Source organism: Microcebus murinus, chromosome X (genome assembly GCF_040939455.1).
Source record: "Microcebus murinus isolate Inina chromosome X, M.murinus_Inina_mat1.0, whole genome shotgun sequence".
Classification (NCBI taxonomy): Eukaryota; Metazoa; Chordata; class Mammalia; order Primates; family Cheirogaleidae; genus Microcebus; species Microcebus murinus.
The window spans coordinates 41,831,650-41,849,478 of NC_134136.1; the positions used below are offsets into that span (position 1 = coordinate 41,831,650).

Below are 17,829 nucleotides of genomic sequence, written 5' to 3' on the forward strand. Positions count from 1 at the left end.
AAGCTTTTGCTGACCAGCCCATGTATATGGCAAATGCCTTTGTCCCTAGTAGGTAATCATTAATATCTCTTGATTGGTTGTATTACCGCCCTCAGGAAACTGAGTCCCAATCATTAAAGTAAAGGTGAAAGAAGATGAAGAAAGAACTAAAGTAGAATTTTTACCACCCTGCACAGTAATATTTAAGAACTCAAGACATCTAACAGAATAACAAATTTCCCTGAAATGATTTCAGGTAATCTCTCTGAATACATTTTAGGGCAATTAAAAAATCATAAATCTTCTTAAATTAGTTTAGCTAAAGCTTAGCTGTAGCATACACAGTTTTTTTTTTCCATTTCAGAGTGAAATATAGCATGTTATATATATGTAGTTATATATACATATGAGACAAAGACCATTTTATTGGTCACATGCATGTCTAATGAAGAGATCATTAGTGTTTAGGATCAGTTCCACATTCTGGCTATAGAATTTCCTTATCATTTAACCTTTAATTAGTGAAGTCAAAGGACTACAGTGTTGATGACTTAGAGTGAAGCAGAACTTTTCTTTTGAAAATAACAATTCCTAAATGCCTTTACAGCAAATAAACTTATAAAACTAAGCTTTATTCCCTTACTTTTATAATGTTATAGGAAATCAGAAGTTACTATTGATGAATTACTTTGATTGATAAGATCATGAATCTACTAGATTTTTTTCATCTTAAACAGTTAATTTAATGCTGTGTGGCTTGTAGGTAGATTGTTCTAGCATTTTTGGTTAGTCAATGACTCCCAGAGGCCAAATATGCCCATATCTTTTATTTTCAAATGTAAAATTAGTCTAAAATAGTCTCAGAGAGAAGTTGATGACTTTATTCTTGGTGGAAATAAAATGAAGAGGGTCTGGTATCTCTCCAACAAATATTTTTTAAACCAATGTTTTAAGAAAGCAGAAATAAGCTATTTTCTCAATAGACTTACTTCTGTAGTCCTTTCTTCATGCTTCTATATTTATTTTAAAAATCACCATGCAAATGAGAAGGAACTTGTATAGTAGAATTATAAGACTAAAAGACTACTCACTGATACAATGACTCTTGCTCTCCAAAATTTTAAATTAGCAATTGCACAGTCATTACTTTAGAGAATTATTACCCTCTTCTCTTTGGGTATCTCAACTTTTTCTGCTTCTACTGCCAAACCTCAGCCAGCTTCCTAAATTTCATGTAAGTTAATCTATAAAATTCACTGTTCATATTTATCTGACAAATTAGTCAACTATAAGATAAAGGTAAATAAAAAACTTGCAAGAATTATGAAATTTCAACAAATGTTTATTGAGGGCCTGGTATGCATCTAACACTTTGTCAGATGCCAATGAGGTGAATAATGTGTTACACAGTACTTCCCAAAGAAACTAATAAGTTCTATTAGACAAAAAAGGCAATTCCATGTAATACTATAGTTTTGCAATTTATGGTAGAGGCAACATTGATTTATCTCTTTCCTACTCTCTCACCCAAGATGAATGAAGGAAAAACATGCCAGTCACTTGCTTAACTTGGGTCTCAGTTTCTGCAACTCTGAAATAAGAGCTTTGTGCTAGGTGATCTTTCTGTAAGAATCCTTCACACTAAGCTATTTGTTATAAACAAATACAGAACACAGAAACCACTGAGGTTAAATAACTTACTTCCCTAAGGTTACAAATATTAAGTAGAGACAAAAATTATATGATACATAAAATGGGGAAAAGAATGTGGGGAAAACTCCCACAAATATTTAATTCAGAATTTAAAAGTTAAAAACATTCAAACCCTAAGAAGATGATACATTGCTTTAAAGTAATTTCATTTTTTTGTAACCTTAGATTTATACTTTACTTGGTAGGGTATCATTTTCAGAAGAGAAGCCAAATTTGTTCAAACATAGTGGATATTCTGAGTCTCTTCATTGAGAATGAAGCAACGAGATCAAATAAAAGTTTATTTCTGTAGCATAATACAGAATGCATTTATGACAACACTTATAGTGTTAGAAATTATTAAAAAATACTCTACCATTCCTCCCAGATGTCTTTACTTTCTTGTGATAATTGAAACAATCCTTGTTCTTTCTGCCTTGGAATCATTCTTGGATCACTTCACTCCATTAAGTCCCAAGTCAATCCATTAATACAGCTTCAGAATAGTTTTTGAAAAATGTTGTTCAGATCTGCCACTTTTTTACTTCTCATTGTAATTATAGACACTTAGGGTTAGTACTTTAAAGTTCACTTCAGACAACTCCCCATCCCATGTTTGAACTCTGCACATCCTCTACTCCCACCTCAATGGTATGAAATACTGTCACCTAACTCCTGGGCAGAGCATATATAGGGTTAATAATAACCAGATGCCAAAGTAGCTGTCAAATGCCAAGATGAAATAAAGGGACTATAAGGTGGATTATGAAGTAATGAGCTTCAGATAATGGGGAACATTGGGAAATGACTGCAGACAAATCTTCATACACCCATTTACATAAAAACACTATTTCAAATTAAAAATAATAAACATTGTGTACACCACTTACATAGCACTTAGCATATTGTATTGCATTTTATTGTTGTTATTTGGTTTTTAACTTGTATTTTAGATTTCAGTGTCTTCTATCTGCCAGGCATGGTGTTAAAAGATTTTTATGCATCATCTCACTTTTTAATTTGAGTCTTCTCTTTCCTACTAGCTTATAAATTCACATAGAAGAAAAATTATATTTTATTCATGTTTATCCTCCCCAACTACCCTTTGCATATATCATTACACATCGTGGGTTCTCTAAATATATATTTGCTTAATAATTAATATATACAAATATATAAACACTGTGGGAAAGATTTTTATGGTGCAAATTTAGAGTTCAATGATCTGAGTTCTAGTCTTTTATGAGGCTCCATGTCCTCATCTGTTAAAAGAGTAAATCAGACTGGATGGTTACTAAGACCATTTCAGATGGTACGAGCTTATTAAAATTACAAGTTTTCTAGTTCTGAAAATCCACTTCAAATAATGATGCTCAGGTAGTCAATTTTATAGCCTACATAATAAAGGTCATGACTCTTCGACTACAAAAGAAATTCTTACACAAGTTAAAGGCAGTCCTCACTTTGGGTCTTGAACTTGTCATTTTCCATTCATTCCAGTCCCCTATATTTGAAATGAGTCATGTCTGAAAGATTACTGGATGAGTGAAAATGTCTCTTCTTTTTGTCTTTTATCACTTAAAGTAAATTTAACATTTCATTGGCTATCAATAATAAATTAAACATAACCATTTTAAAGTGGTTGAAATTAAACCATATGCAGCTACCCTGTACAAGTTATTTAATGATGTGATAGGATGTATAATAGCCTGCTGCCTTTTCAGAAACCATTAACTTATATCTTATATTCTAGTAGATTAAAAACTAACTTCTTTAAGATATAGAAATGTTACTAAAGTATAATTATCATTGATTTTTTTCTTAATAGGATTTCTAACAAGATTTCTAGTAATCTCGAATGGTAAATCATCCCATGGTAGATATTTCCTTTTGTGGGGAGACACGGAAAGGTCTAAACGGTTTTAAACATTTTTAAATTTTAAATTGTTTTACTCGAATGGTAAATCATCCCATGGTAGATATTTCCTTTTGTGGGGAGACACGGAAAGGTCTAAAAGGTTTTAAACATTTTTAAATTTTAAATTGTTTAATAAATACACAGAAGTTGAAAAAGAAGTAAAGGTTAAGTGGGTCAAGATGCTTTGACAAAAGTTGTTTTAACATGAAAGCAATGTATACATATAAATAATTCCAGTCATTCATATTATCTAACCTTTGAACATAGATAATTCTTTCACCCACAATAAAGAAGAAAATTGGAGGTATTTATGTTTTCTAGTTAAAACCTTTAATATTTTAATTCCTATAACTATAAAGGCTTCAGGAAGAGTAAATACATATAACATGTAGAGATGTCCAAATTTGTTGATCTTACTACATATTTGCTAATGTAGATTCATTTTTTGAGATTCATCCTAATTTCCATTTTATATTCTTCTAACTCTTTTTTGTATTTCTATTTCATATATTTTTAAATTTTTCATTATTTTTATTACAGACTTTTTTCAACCTAAGAGCTATTCTTACATTTTCTTTTCCACTTTTTTCCTCCATGTTTTTTATCTTATTTCCTAACAAAGGCAACATACAGCTAGGAATGTTTAATAATATAATCAGAAAACATCCCTATTATTAATATATTTACTTTTTTCACACCATAATATAATTTTCACTTGTAGATATTTTAGAGTTTTCAGATATCTTTCGTATTTATTCTTTCATTGATTTTCAACATAACTACAAGTTAGTTAGGGCCAGTATTATTACACTGGTTACACAAATGAGAAAAATAAGGGTCATAGAGGTTAAATTACTTATCCAAGTTCACACAGAATTAATTCTACAACCACATTCAAACAAACCCACAGTTTCTCATTCAAAATTCTATTCTATTTCCAGTACTCTCCCCTCCCCTCATGTCATGGATATTTAGTTCCAAAGAACTTTAGATGCTCACAAATAAGGGATGCAATTAAGAAATTAGATATATAGATGTCTGTGTGTGTGTGTGTGTGTGTGTGTGTGTGTGTATTTATATATGGGGCAGAGAGAGGGAGACAATCATGTTACTCTGGGATGATTAAAAAACATATGATAAATGTTTATTTTTCTACATAGAAGCATACATTCATTTGCATATGGTCAAGGTTTAAATAACATAAGCTGATTGATGAACAATGTGATAGATGAAAACCTAAAAGAAAAAAATCCAAATCATTTTCTGCAGAGTAAATTGGAAGGCTAGCTATCCAGTTGTACTTTAGCCAAGTAAGATTTCTTAAAAGTCAATCAAGCCCTGCTGGTTTCTCCTTCCAATTTTTCAAAAGAGTGCTTCAATTTATTTTGATTTTTCTCCTTGCTTTTATATCCATTAGCCCTACTTCTGTTCACATTTCTTGTGATGTCTGGAGCCCAAATAACAGACGGTACCTTTTATGTTTCAAGATATAATTTTCCAATACTTTATTTACTGCAAACATTGCTACCTTACCCACATGCACAGTATATTTTAAAGAAACAGAAGTACTGATAATTTAAAACTGTATACTCTAAATTTAAATATTTAAAATATACTGTGTATATGGGTAAGGTAGCAATGTTTGCCTTAAATACAAGTATTGAAAAAGACTTTTTTTCAGGAGAAAATTTTAATTTGTATGAAGCGATCCTATTCTTCATTTAAAAATTGATAAAATAATGAATTATTTTATCCCAAAGTCAACTTTCAGTGGAAAATTTAAGTTATAAATCATTAATATTTTGTTGAATATTAATGTTGTCAATGCTTAGCTTATGATTGAGCTTCATGATTAGAAGTTGTCTTATTCCTTTACTATATTTTTAGATTGAATTGGATACATAGGCTATTACTTTATAAAGGATTCCAAAAGACAAGGAAATTTTGTGGGCAATTATTCATCTACAGGGCTTTAATTACACTGCATATGATCTTTTATTCCCCTGCATTATACCCTTTCTTTTCTGAGGAGTGTTCAATTTCCTGTATTTGTATTCATAACTCCTCTGAGTCTTTGAGGATGATCTCAAATGATAGAAAAGAGAGAAAGAAAGATCATTTATAGCTTGTTCATGATTTTTCCCATCCAAGTACTAACCAGGCCCGATCCTGCTTAGCTTCCAAGATCAGATGAGATCGAATGCATTCAGGGTGGTATGGCAGTGGACTGTTCATGACTTGTATCAGTGTTCCATTTTGATTTCCAATTACTTTCCCTTGAAAATAAAAACGATAATTATCACCATCTTTAATAAATCTAAAGTTGTACCATTTGTGTTGGTATGAAATAATTTCAAAGGAATTATTCAAACTTTTGTCCTCAGTCAGATCTTAAGCTGTGACACTCAAGCCTGCTCTCGATCTAAGTAATCTTGTAGATTTATATTATTATCATTATTTAAGAAATATTTTTCGAAGATTATTTATACCTGACATTGTAAAAACATGGCTGAGAATATAGCACTTGTTCTAAGAGTCACAGAGCTGTCAAGCCAGGAGGTAACAAACATTTCTGGTGTGGTATGGTTCCTACTATTTTATTTGGGAAGATAAACTATATTGACATGCAACAAAAATAAAGACATTATATAATGAAGTACTAAATTGTGTACCATGTACAAATGCAGAAAGAGAGCCAATTAAGGGAATTTTATTTGAATAGGTAGGAACTGGACTGGAGCCTGAAGACACTAGGGTTTGAATTGACACAGAGGAAGGGTGACATTCCAAAAGACCGTGGGATATTCATGTTTCACAGTGGGAACAAAGATAAATTAGGAACTAGTTAGTGACAGGTGAGAGAGTGACCTTTGATTTGGATATATTTAAGATAATGGTGACACATTCACCATCAGATATTCTTTGGAGAGCTGAAAAAAATGATACTAGATCTCTGGAGACAGGTCAACTCTGTAGGTAAAATGATTTGGAGCAATCCACACTATACTGGTTTAGCTGAATTTCAAAACTTTCCAAGGAAAAGAAGGTTGTAGAGAGAAGAGAACAGAGGTCCAAAAATTAAGCATTCATTACTTAGAGCTTTGGGGAATAATGAAGGATAATATTTGTCTCAGAATATTAAAAATGAACACTTTCTCAATTTTCCCCCAGCTTTATACATTATTACATTCAATAATTGTTAAGATTCTGCTCTGGGCAAGACATTGGACTGAGTGAGTACTTAGAGCTTCCCAGAAGAAGAAACAATACTTAGTTCTGATCTTTAGTAGTTTGGAGTCTAGTCAGTAGTTGGAGATCCAGTAGATGAGCTCTATGTAAAGGATTTGGCAGAAAAAAGTTACTGTTAAATTTAGAGAAAATTGAGAGAGTAGAGTATATAAAAAAGAGATTGTATGGGATGAAAGTACTGATAGAAAAACATTTTTGCCTGAAAGCCCAAAGAAGGAAAATCAATTTGGATCAACTCTCTCAGGTGCCATTTTCAGTATCACTTAAACATACAGTGACCAAATCTCTTTTTTACTGACTCACAGAGATTTTCAGATGGATAAGACTTTTGTTGAAAAAAAAATCTCCATAGGTCTAGAGTCATTCATGCTCAATCTTGTTGCTCTTGTGCTCTAAACTTAATAAAAAATAAATAAATCAGCAAACAGGAGTTGAGCACCTTCTGTGTGTCTAGCAATATTATGTTAGTGAATAATGCAAATGGAAATAGTAAAGTCCCTACAGGTAGGAGTCGTGTGAATTACTTCTTATTAGCAAGCCCTTAGATATCCGAATTATGTTTTCACTTATATTACAAGTAAGTAAATAATAAGCTATAGATTAGACTTTCAGATAAAAATCAATTGTCCAAATGCCACGTGATTGTTCCCAAAACCAAAAAGAAAAAAAGTCATTCTTTTTTTAGATTATTTTGAGGAATATTAGCAAAGCATTTTATTATTCCTAAATGCATGGAAGACATTATGAAAGCAACAACACATTAAGTACTAAGCATTCTAATAAAGCAATAGAACTAAAGTATACTGATTACATTGTCAGTGACTTAATATTGCTTATGTTTTAAAGATGAATAAAGTGAGGTTTAGAGAGGGTCCTGATCCACTCCAGGTCACACAGCTAATTATTGGCAAAGCTACAAAGAGAACCCAAATCATCTAACTCTGAGATCAGGTTCTTTTTCTCCATGGTTCACTGCCTCTTGAAGGCTATGTGGCATATGAAATGAAAGCCTTTAAAAATTTGACTACATCATACCGTCCTTGAGAATCATGTCATGCTTAATAAATTCAGAATGAACAGAAAGTGCATTTGCACTCCTGGCTTCAAAAATTAGAAAGTTAATACAACTATGTGAATTACTTTCAAAAGTATGACTTTTATTCTTCCTGACATATAGGTAGAAGACACGTATGTGTATGTTATATAATGAGCATTATATATTTACAATGAGAGAGAAACATGTAAAAGACAAATAAGAGTATTTTTTATAAGGTGTAAATTAGATGACTGACCAGTTGACAGACCATGTACCCTTATTTATGTTAGCCTTTCTTAATTTATATGAGCAACTGAAATCTGAAACAGCTCAGGCTGGATGCTTCCTTTCTATAAATTATATCTCTTAAAACATACAAATGCAAGCATGAGTCATTAGCTACAGAATTCCAGCTTTAATCCATTATGTCATTTTTATAAGGAAACAAACCAGTGACCTTCATGTGATTTTGATGACAATGACTTTGTGAACTACAGAGTATGTGGAAGATGAAATCATAATATTAACAATCAAATTAGTTCAATGGCATGATCTAAAAGGTAAAAATTAAAGTGCATTTTATAGAAAGAAGTCTATTTACTTCTGTGATTCTTCTTCCATGATTCATTTGCATGTGCACCTTGCATATATTACATTGATTTGAAATTAAATTGAAACATTTACATATTTTTCAATTAAAGGTTAGACAGATAACTTTCATTTAGATATGCACAAAAGAAACAGTGAGGAGAAGGGAAGTACATAGCCCAAGATAATCCTCAATGTATGCTATGATTGGTAGTTTAAATTTTCTATTTACTCAATCTTTTGCCAAAACTTTTAAACTATAGTATAACTAAAGTTGTTATTTACTTATACTATTCATGCTAATAAATACACAGCAGAATCTCTGAGGTTGAAGGAAATCCAGGGAGAATAAGTAAGAAATAAGAAATGGAAACAGGGAAAGGTTAAACCACATGCTCAAACACACAGCTAATGAGGGGTAGAGCCAGCATTCAAACCTAGGTCTGTCTGACTACAAAGGTAGTCCTTTTTTCATAGCACCTTGATTAACAGCCTTAAGTTTTAAAAATATGGCAAATACTCATGCATAAAACACACTCTCAGTATAACATTTACCTAGTCATTTACAATGTTTTCAAAGAAATAAATGGAAGACAAGTCTGTAGACATTAATCATATATCAGCTCCTATGAATCAAGAATGTGTGTATTTTCAAAGATCTCAGTTCCTTTTTAGAGGTGAGGGAATAGCTATTTACTAATAGAAATAAAGATGGAAAAAGTGTGCACATTGTTATCTAATAATAGTAATTGGCAATGAAATAGGAAAATAGAAGAAATGAATCATAACATTTAAAAGAAGGGCAGAGAAATTCACCTTCTGTCAAATCACATTGACTAGGAAAGAAAAGGCAGCTATTAATATAATAAATAACACAGGAAACATTTGACTGCATATTTTATGAAATTCCTCTCTTTATATTTTTTGGCATAATAAAATGATTCTGTTTTAATGTAATTTCATATATAATAGTCATATATTTTCATAATTTAACAAGCTCAAATCTAAACAAGGTACCTGCATTTTAAATACAAAACATATTAAAGTCCAATTTGAAAAGTCCATTTTATGTATTTTTTAACTTTGAAATGTTTTCTTCTGCTATATAATTTCAGATTGATAATATATGTTATATTGGATTTTTCCTGTAATTTTTGCTGTGAAGCTTGTCACTTCAAGTTGAATAAATATTATGACTAGATGTTTTAATAAAATTATTACATACCAAAAAATCCACCTGCTATCTAAGAGTATTTTAAGAATCAGTTTCCAAATACTATTCAGAGCAAAAGCCTATAGAGTATTCAGAAACTGTCACTGGTTTTTAACTCAATTCTGAATTCATTAGCTTTAAAACTCTTTTTTATGTAAAGAAAATCACTAGTGGTATATATGCTGGAAAATTAAAGCAAAAAGAGAGTTGAAAGGAAGAGATAGGCTTATATAACAAGGTTCAGAATTGCCCAAAATAACCTTTAATGAATATCAACTGTGAATAGAGAAGTTAAAATGTATCAAACACAATTTTTGCCTGTGATAAAAAAGGTATGGTGTTCCTTCTACTTGGCCACCTATTGCATGACTATAGGCTTGACAGTTTCCTCACCAGAGAAGTCACTGGAACATATGGTTCAATGTTAAGATAGATCAACAATTAAAAAGAGTCACTCCCAACAGAAAAGTTTGCATCATTCTAATTATGCATAAACACTGATTATTTGCTGATTTGAGAAAGGAGCAAGATAAAAATTTCCTCTGTATCTTATTCAATTAAAAGAGATTTCATAATGCTTTACTTGTTGTTCCATGTTTGTCATAGATTTAGTTTTTCTTTTAATGTCCTGCTCCAGCTTTCACATCACTATGAAAATTTGACGCATTTTGTATACATGTGCAGAATGTCGGATATTAGAATTTTTCAAATTAAAATCTAGCCTTTCATGAATCTTAGATGTATAAAATGGTTACACTTAATATTATGTAAAACTAATGTATTTCCCAATGGATTTTGTAACAATACAATCAGTCCATCCTTCAAAGAGGACCTTTTGACAGGTCCCCTACCATTTCACTAAAATTGAAGTTTAATGTGATCATGTGTTCTCACATTTAAAATTTTATCTTTTTAATAGCTGATTTTTCATTCAAAGTAATGGCTTTAGCCCCAAATCATTTGTAACAGTTTTATGGAGATGTCATTCACATACTATGCAATTTGCCCATTATAATATGTAGAATTCAATGGTTTTTAGTATACTCAAAGTTGTACAACCATCATCACAATTTAGAACATTTTCATCATTTCCCAAAAGAAATCCTATACCCATATGCAATCACGCATACTTCCCTCACCCCCACCTCTGGGCAACCGGAAATCCTCTGTCTCTAGATTTGCTTATTCTGAGAACCTGCAAAGTTTTAACAGAGTACTTGCTGGGAATGTCTGAGAGGTTTTAGATTAAGAAGCGTTAAAAAATAAAACGACAGGAAATTTGTGGTTAGATTTAGGCAACAGAGTCTTGACTTATCTAGCTAAATCCTTAATTTTTCACACTTCTGAAAGTAACAAAATTTTGTATCTGAGATTCTGGCCTCTTCACTTTTGTTATTCAATTTTATTTTAGTATTGAAAAATCAATACGAAGGAAGTCATCCTTCCCAGTATTCCTGTTCAAAATCAATTGGTTTGATTTTAAGTTTCTAACTCAGGAAAGTTAAATTTCTACTCATTTGTTTCATTCTTTTCCCCATTCCGTCCTATCAAGCCTTGCCAAACATAACTATCCTTTCCAGAGAGGAAGCATTTACCTCACAAAACTTTTGTGTACATGCTATTAGCAGTTGATTGAAGCATGCCATCTGTTTCTTTTCTAAATCTCTAATATGGAAGACATTTCTTTAAAATTACACCTATTCAGAAGACTTTTATGAAATAAAATTGCCTGTCATTCTGATTGGCTCTGAATCTTTCTTTTCCAATAGTGGTGTAGCATAAAACATTAGTAGGAACTTTCAGTTGATGTACATTTTAGCTGCCAACATCACTAATAAAAAGAAGTACATAAAATCTGAATATAAAAACTGGGGCCTTCTACCTAAAATGTAGTATTTATTATTTAATATGCTTCCCATTAAAATACTAAATCTCATAATATTTAATAAATATATACATAGATCCTGTTACTTGTATCCCCCATACATATTTTAATCTGTTTTTGTGGAAATATATATGCTCTATACACACTAGAAAATAGTTTTTCTTATCTGCATTGTGCTAAACGGGAGGTAATAGGCAATGCATCCTTTTGTGTTTGAAAGCTTTCTCCAGTGATTTTTGTCTTTTGTAATTAGTCCTTTGGTTTGCCATGTTTGGTTGGACTTCTGATGATTGTTTCAGTGTCACTGATGTCTACTTCATTGCTCTCTTTGACATGACACAGTAAATCTAAAAGGCAGTATCATGTTAAACAAAGATTGAAATTTGAAAGAATACACGGTAATTTGAAGGGAACGTTAGGAAGATTTACATTAATAAATCCACAGGATAAGACAAAGGGGTATGTATGCTTTAAATAGCCTATAAATGAAACTCAGTGAAAGAGGAAAACAATATTTTGAACAAAGGAGGAAGTAGAAAAAGAGAAGAGCATGCTGTATGGTGCCATTGATATCACTTCCAGAAGTAGCAAAAATAGTCTGTAACCATAGAAGTCAAAAAGTAGGTCAGGCACAATGGCTTATGCCTGTAATCCTAGCACTCTGGGAGGCCGAGGCAGGAGGATCCCTCAAGGCCAGGAGTTCAAGACCAGCCTGAGCAAGAGCAAGAACCCAACTCTACTAAAAATAGAAAGAAGTTAATTGGCCAGCTAAAAATATATAGAAAAAATTAGCTGGGCGTGCTGGCGCATGCCTGTAGTCCCAGCTACTTGAGAGGTTGAGGCAGAAGGATTGCTTGAGCCCAGGAGTTGGAGGTTGCTGTGAGCTAAGCTGACACCACGGCACTCTAGCCTGGGCAATAGAGCAAGACTTTGTCTCTCTCTCTCTCTCTCTCTCTCTCTCTCTCTATATATATATATATATATATATATATATATATATATATATACGTATATATATATATACGTATATATATATATATATATATATATATATATATATATATAAAATTAGCCGGGCATGGTGGCGCATGCCTGTAGTCCCATCTACTCGGGAGGCTGAGGCAGGAGGATTGCTTGAGCCCAGGAGTTTGAGGTTGCTGTCAGCTAGGCTGACGCCACGGCACTCTAGCCTGGGCAACAAAGCAAGAATCTGTTTAAAAAAAAAAAGTGGTTGCCTGAAGCTTAGGGGGTGGTGACTACAAAAGAGCAGGAGGATGGAAATATTTTATATTTTCACTGGGGTGGCAATTACACAAGCATAAACATTTGTCAAAATTGATCAAACTCTACATTTAAAGTACACACATTTGTTATATGTAAATTATACTTCATTAACACAGATTTCTTAAAAAGCCTAAGTAGGCATAAAGGTTACCATTTGGTCCATTCGTGGTCCTATTTCAATCATGAATGGAAGATGACCCCTTTCTTTTGAAATGAATCTGAATATCCATGAATTTCCCAAAAAGTACATTAAGCTTTTTGTAATGCCAGCGTTTCCTTCTGCTGCTCAGGATGGAGTACTGGCATTTTAATTGCAAGTGAGCCACAGTAAGGTAGGCATTTCTTTGATAGACATTCCACTTTAGATACCTGTTTTTTCCTATTATTTCAACTGAAGACAAAATAAAGCAGCAAACTTATCCATTAAATCTTCACAGGGTGCTTATGACTTTCAAAGCACAATTTTGAATTGAAACTACTGTTTTATCATATTCTTTTTCAGGGTAGGCTGAAAACAAAACAGCAATAATTTTTGTAGGAAAAGTAAGATAAAATCTGTCTTGAACAATCACAAAATTACCCTTAATGTCACTTCATAAATCAGTTATAAATAGTGGTAGGGAGACTAGGATTGCACGTGTGAAGTTTAAAAATATTCCAAGCACAATTTTTGTAGGAGGGAATTACATAGTGTTTGGATTAATATGTAGAACAAGGTTGTAGCCAGGGGCATCTATCTTTTCTATCTAGAGTCACTGGCCAAAAAGGAGAAAAATCAAAGTCACTATGGGAATTTTTAAAATCATAGCTCAGTCAGATTGATAGGAACTTGAAATGACAGAACGTTGGTAATAAAATATACTTCAAGTTTATATATAATTACCTAAGTGAAAAAAATGGGGAAAGGGAATGTATGACAGATGCAAAATATTAATATAAAGAATGTCGTGATCAAGCGGGAGAGAAGAAGAAAATGGGGATGACGAGACAGACAGAAATTGATAAAAAATTGATTTTACTCATGGTATCTCATACTTTTTAACACTTAATTAAAATTTTAGAAATCTACTCTAAAACTTTAGAGAAATCAGAAAATTATTTTCAGTTGATAGGTCTTGGAGAAATTTTTTAAAAAAATGTCAGAGTGGCTGATGTTTAATGAAGGAGCAAGAATGTTTTATTATAAGATCTCTCAATCCTCCCCCAAAAGGGGGGGAAAAACCCTCAATAGATAAATCCTTCCTGAATAAATGGCAAAATCACAATCATAGCTCACATTGTTCTGGCTGCAGTGGTCACAATTGGCCACTAGGGGGCCGTAATTCCGTTCGCAGTAGTTCTCAGGCCACAAGCATTTTATTCCCTCCAAGGGCATTTGTACAGTTAGGTAGAACGGGTCATTACTGTGCATTGAGATGATCTCATGCTTTACTGCAGTGCAATCTATAATTCTTATTGTACAGATTAATAACTTGGCCACCAACTATTTCACCAAGCATGGAGTCTCATCATTGCTCCAAGATTGCTATTAATTTTGTACCTCCGCTTCTTGAAACATATTAGGTAGAACGAGTTTTACAGCTCTTTTCCCCAAGAAATTATTTTTATTTACTACCGATCTCCTACTGTTTCATTAAAAATTGAAGTTTAATGTGATCATGTGTTCTCGCACAGCCATTTCAATCAATCATTGCGCTATTTGGAGTTGTAAAAGACACAAGAAATACTATTTTCTGAGATTTGGATTAAAACAGCAAAGTTTTAATCCGAGTTATTATTTTTCCCTCACTTGAAGTCAGAACTGTTTTTTTACTGTCATAATGAGTGAAAAATATAATACTATGTTGGTATAGTAGTGCAGTCCCCAACCCCTAGGCTGCGGAGCAGTGTTGGTCCATGGCCTGTCATGAACCAGGCGGAACAGCAGGAGGTGAGCAAGTGATGCTTCATCTGTATTTACAGCCACTTCCCCATTGTTGGCATCGCTGCATAAGCTGTGCCTCCTGTCATATCGGTGGGGACATTAGATTCTCACAGGAGTGTGAACCCTACTGTAAACTGCACATGCAAGGGGTCTAGGTTGCGGCTCCTTATGAAAATCTAATGCCTGATGATCTGAGGTGGAGCTGAAGCAGTGATGCTGGCATTAGGGAGAGGCTACAAATACAGATTATCATTAGTAGAGAGGTTTGATTGCACAAAAAATGTAATGTGCTTGTATTATCTGCAACCATCTCCCTCTGCACCCCCGTTTTGTGGAAAAATTGTCTTCCATGAAACGGGTCTCTGGTGCCAAAAAGGCTGGAGACTGCTGGTGTAGTATATTGTATCTTGGATGTTGTAAGGGGTAGTCACACTAAATTGTTTAAATGTGGCTTTAACATTTATCAAATAAATATGTTTCTTCAAATAGTACTTCAAAAGTAGTATTCTTCAAATATGTTGATTTTGGTTGATAAGTTTATGGACTAATAAAATAATTTTAATATCCTCAAATATTATAATATTAATAATTAAAATTTCCTATGTATTTCTCATAATTTTAATGGTATTTGTTTATTTACTTATTTTTAGGCACTAACTAACACTGGAACTTTGTCTTTCTATTTTACTTATTTGGCTAAATGGAAAAGTTAGCTTTAAATATTTTTTAAATCCCTGTATTTAAAACTTTTTTGGTCATGTTCTATGTGTTTTGAGAAAGTTTTGATGCTTACAACAAGCTAAATGTGAATGTCCTTATACCAAATTTATTTGTCCTACCACGAAGACATGTAACTGGCTAATATTTGTTTCAATTTTGTTTTTGCATTCCAAAATAAATACTGGCAACTAATACTGTTACAATAATTGATACTGAAATGGTGATTTTCTCCTTCTAGAGTCTAGGATTGTTTTAGTACATATGGGTAAAGTAATATTTAACCACTCCTATTCTGTAATTGTTTTATGTGAAATACTGTTTCAATTAAACATTTGACTTGGAATTTTGCTGATTCATTTAGAATTAAAACTAATATTTCATTTCCTTTTTAGCAAAAGGGTGAATGATAAAATACCTGCTGTGCTAATATTTTGTTGTTTTAAATTTATTTTATATAAATAAGTCTTTCTTCTGAAGTCTATGTATATCAGCCTCACTACTGAATGATATCAGTCATGCATTATATGTGAATAGTATAGGTACTCTAAATAACACCTTACTTATATTTATAGAATTCTTATTGCATTTTTCTCAATATTTGCTTTTAGGGTTATCAGCTAATACCCGCGAGCATAGGCCAACCCGTGCCATCCTTCAAAAATAATTGTAAGTATACCCATACGAGTGCCTTGAGACTCTTATTTTGCAATAATATTCAACTATTTGAATTATATAGGTGATTCCCATTATTTTGCTATTGTAGATTTACCCCGAACTAGTAAAACATATGCTACTAATGGCCTACCATATCTGAAAGAGAATATTACTTACTTGGTAAGTGGAATTTTAATGCAACCTAAAAAAAAAAATCTCAGCTTACTTTATTACCAAATAGTGTGTGATACAGACACCCTTACCAATTCATTAACCACTACCCCAAATTTATAGTAAATAAACATAAGATAGGATGGTACAAACTGGGACAATTAGGTTAGTTAAGACAAAATATGAATGTTCAACTTTCTCCTTCAGTGATAAACTCTTATATCCATAATTGGGGTGTAGGAAATCTATTGTTTCCCGTCATAAACTTTAGAAAGCAAAGCTCCTCAAAATATTCTTGATGGATGGACCTAGAAATCTCAGGAGAAGGGGAGGGGAGAAAGGGAACTTTGTTTCTCAAAAGGGGATATCAGTTATAAATGCTGAAAAATACAGATCTAGAGAATGGATAACTCCACATTCTATAGAATTCCAGAGCATGATTATTTGATTGGGTAAATAAATTACAAATTAAGTAAGGGGGATCAAAATTGGATCTTTTATTTTAATGTCCAGACTGCACAGGGAATTATGAATTAAATTTCTGATTGTTCTCATAATCATATACATATTTAACACCACAGAATTTTTTTAGAATTATAGTTTTGGAGGAAAACTGATATGATTGTATAGGCTAACTCATTTTTGACAGTAAAATTTTAAAAATTTTAACAAACTTTTAGAATACCAGTATATACTCAGTGTATAAGATAAATTAAATAGTACAAAAATAAAGTGAAAATTTGAAGTCTACCAAAATTCAATAGAAGTGAGGGATGTAATAGAGTTGGGAGTGTCTGTTGCACACATTATTAATGATCACAAAATAAAAGAAATAAGAAAATAGCGATTTCGTTTCAACAGAGTTGCATGAAAATGGCTGCATTAAAATGCACTCATAGTCAGAATGGCCAACATCACATTGTCCTGCTTTGTTATTTAAGGACTCACCATTTAAGATGATGGCAAAAATAACTTCCTTTGTTTAATGTATTGAAAAAATCCTTAATACAATCAGCAGCTCCCCATAGGGGGAAAATTCAAAAATGCAAAGCTTCAAAAAATTCAAAAATGCAAAATTCAAAAAGTGTAAAATGTAAAATTTTAAAGAGCCCCCCTGCAGCTGTCCTGAAAGTGCACAGGAAGTCATTCATTATAAATTTGCGAAGATTCAAGTTTGCCTGCAGATCTTTTTACTGCGTGAGTGAAATAGGTTAACGTGGACACACAGGTAAGTTTACTCTCAAGCTTCAAACAGCACTCACACAAGACTATCTCACATATATCAATGGCATGGTAAGCCTTGCTTGATAGTAAAGACCTAGGTCAGCCTTACTAGAATGTGAAGTAAGCCAATTTCACCTGTACTATTTCCCTTTCAGCACTATTCTGTCCTTACCATGTTTTCTCTCTACTTCCATGTGCCAAATATCCACAGCTCCGTGATGAGTGCTCCTTGAGCCCCTCCCAGGCCTGTGCACCTCTCTTTCTACACACACCTCTTGACGTTTGCTCTTAT

General features: G+C 32.6%; 1 protein-coding gene across 1 annotated transcript in view; it reads left to right on the top strand.

Annotated features, from left to right (window-relative positions):
• The window catches only part of HTR2C (5-hydroxytryptamine receptor 2C), a 272,558-nt gene that overhangs the window by 7,161 nt on the left and 247,568 nt on the right, over positions 1–17,829 (top strand). Inside the window, exon 2 of the mRNA XM_012749569.2 lies at positions 16,097–16,154. The gene's annotated coding sequence lies outside the window, so the exon portion shown is untranslated. The remainder of the gene's footprint in view (positions 1–16,096; positions 16,155–17,829) is intronic.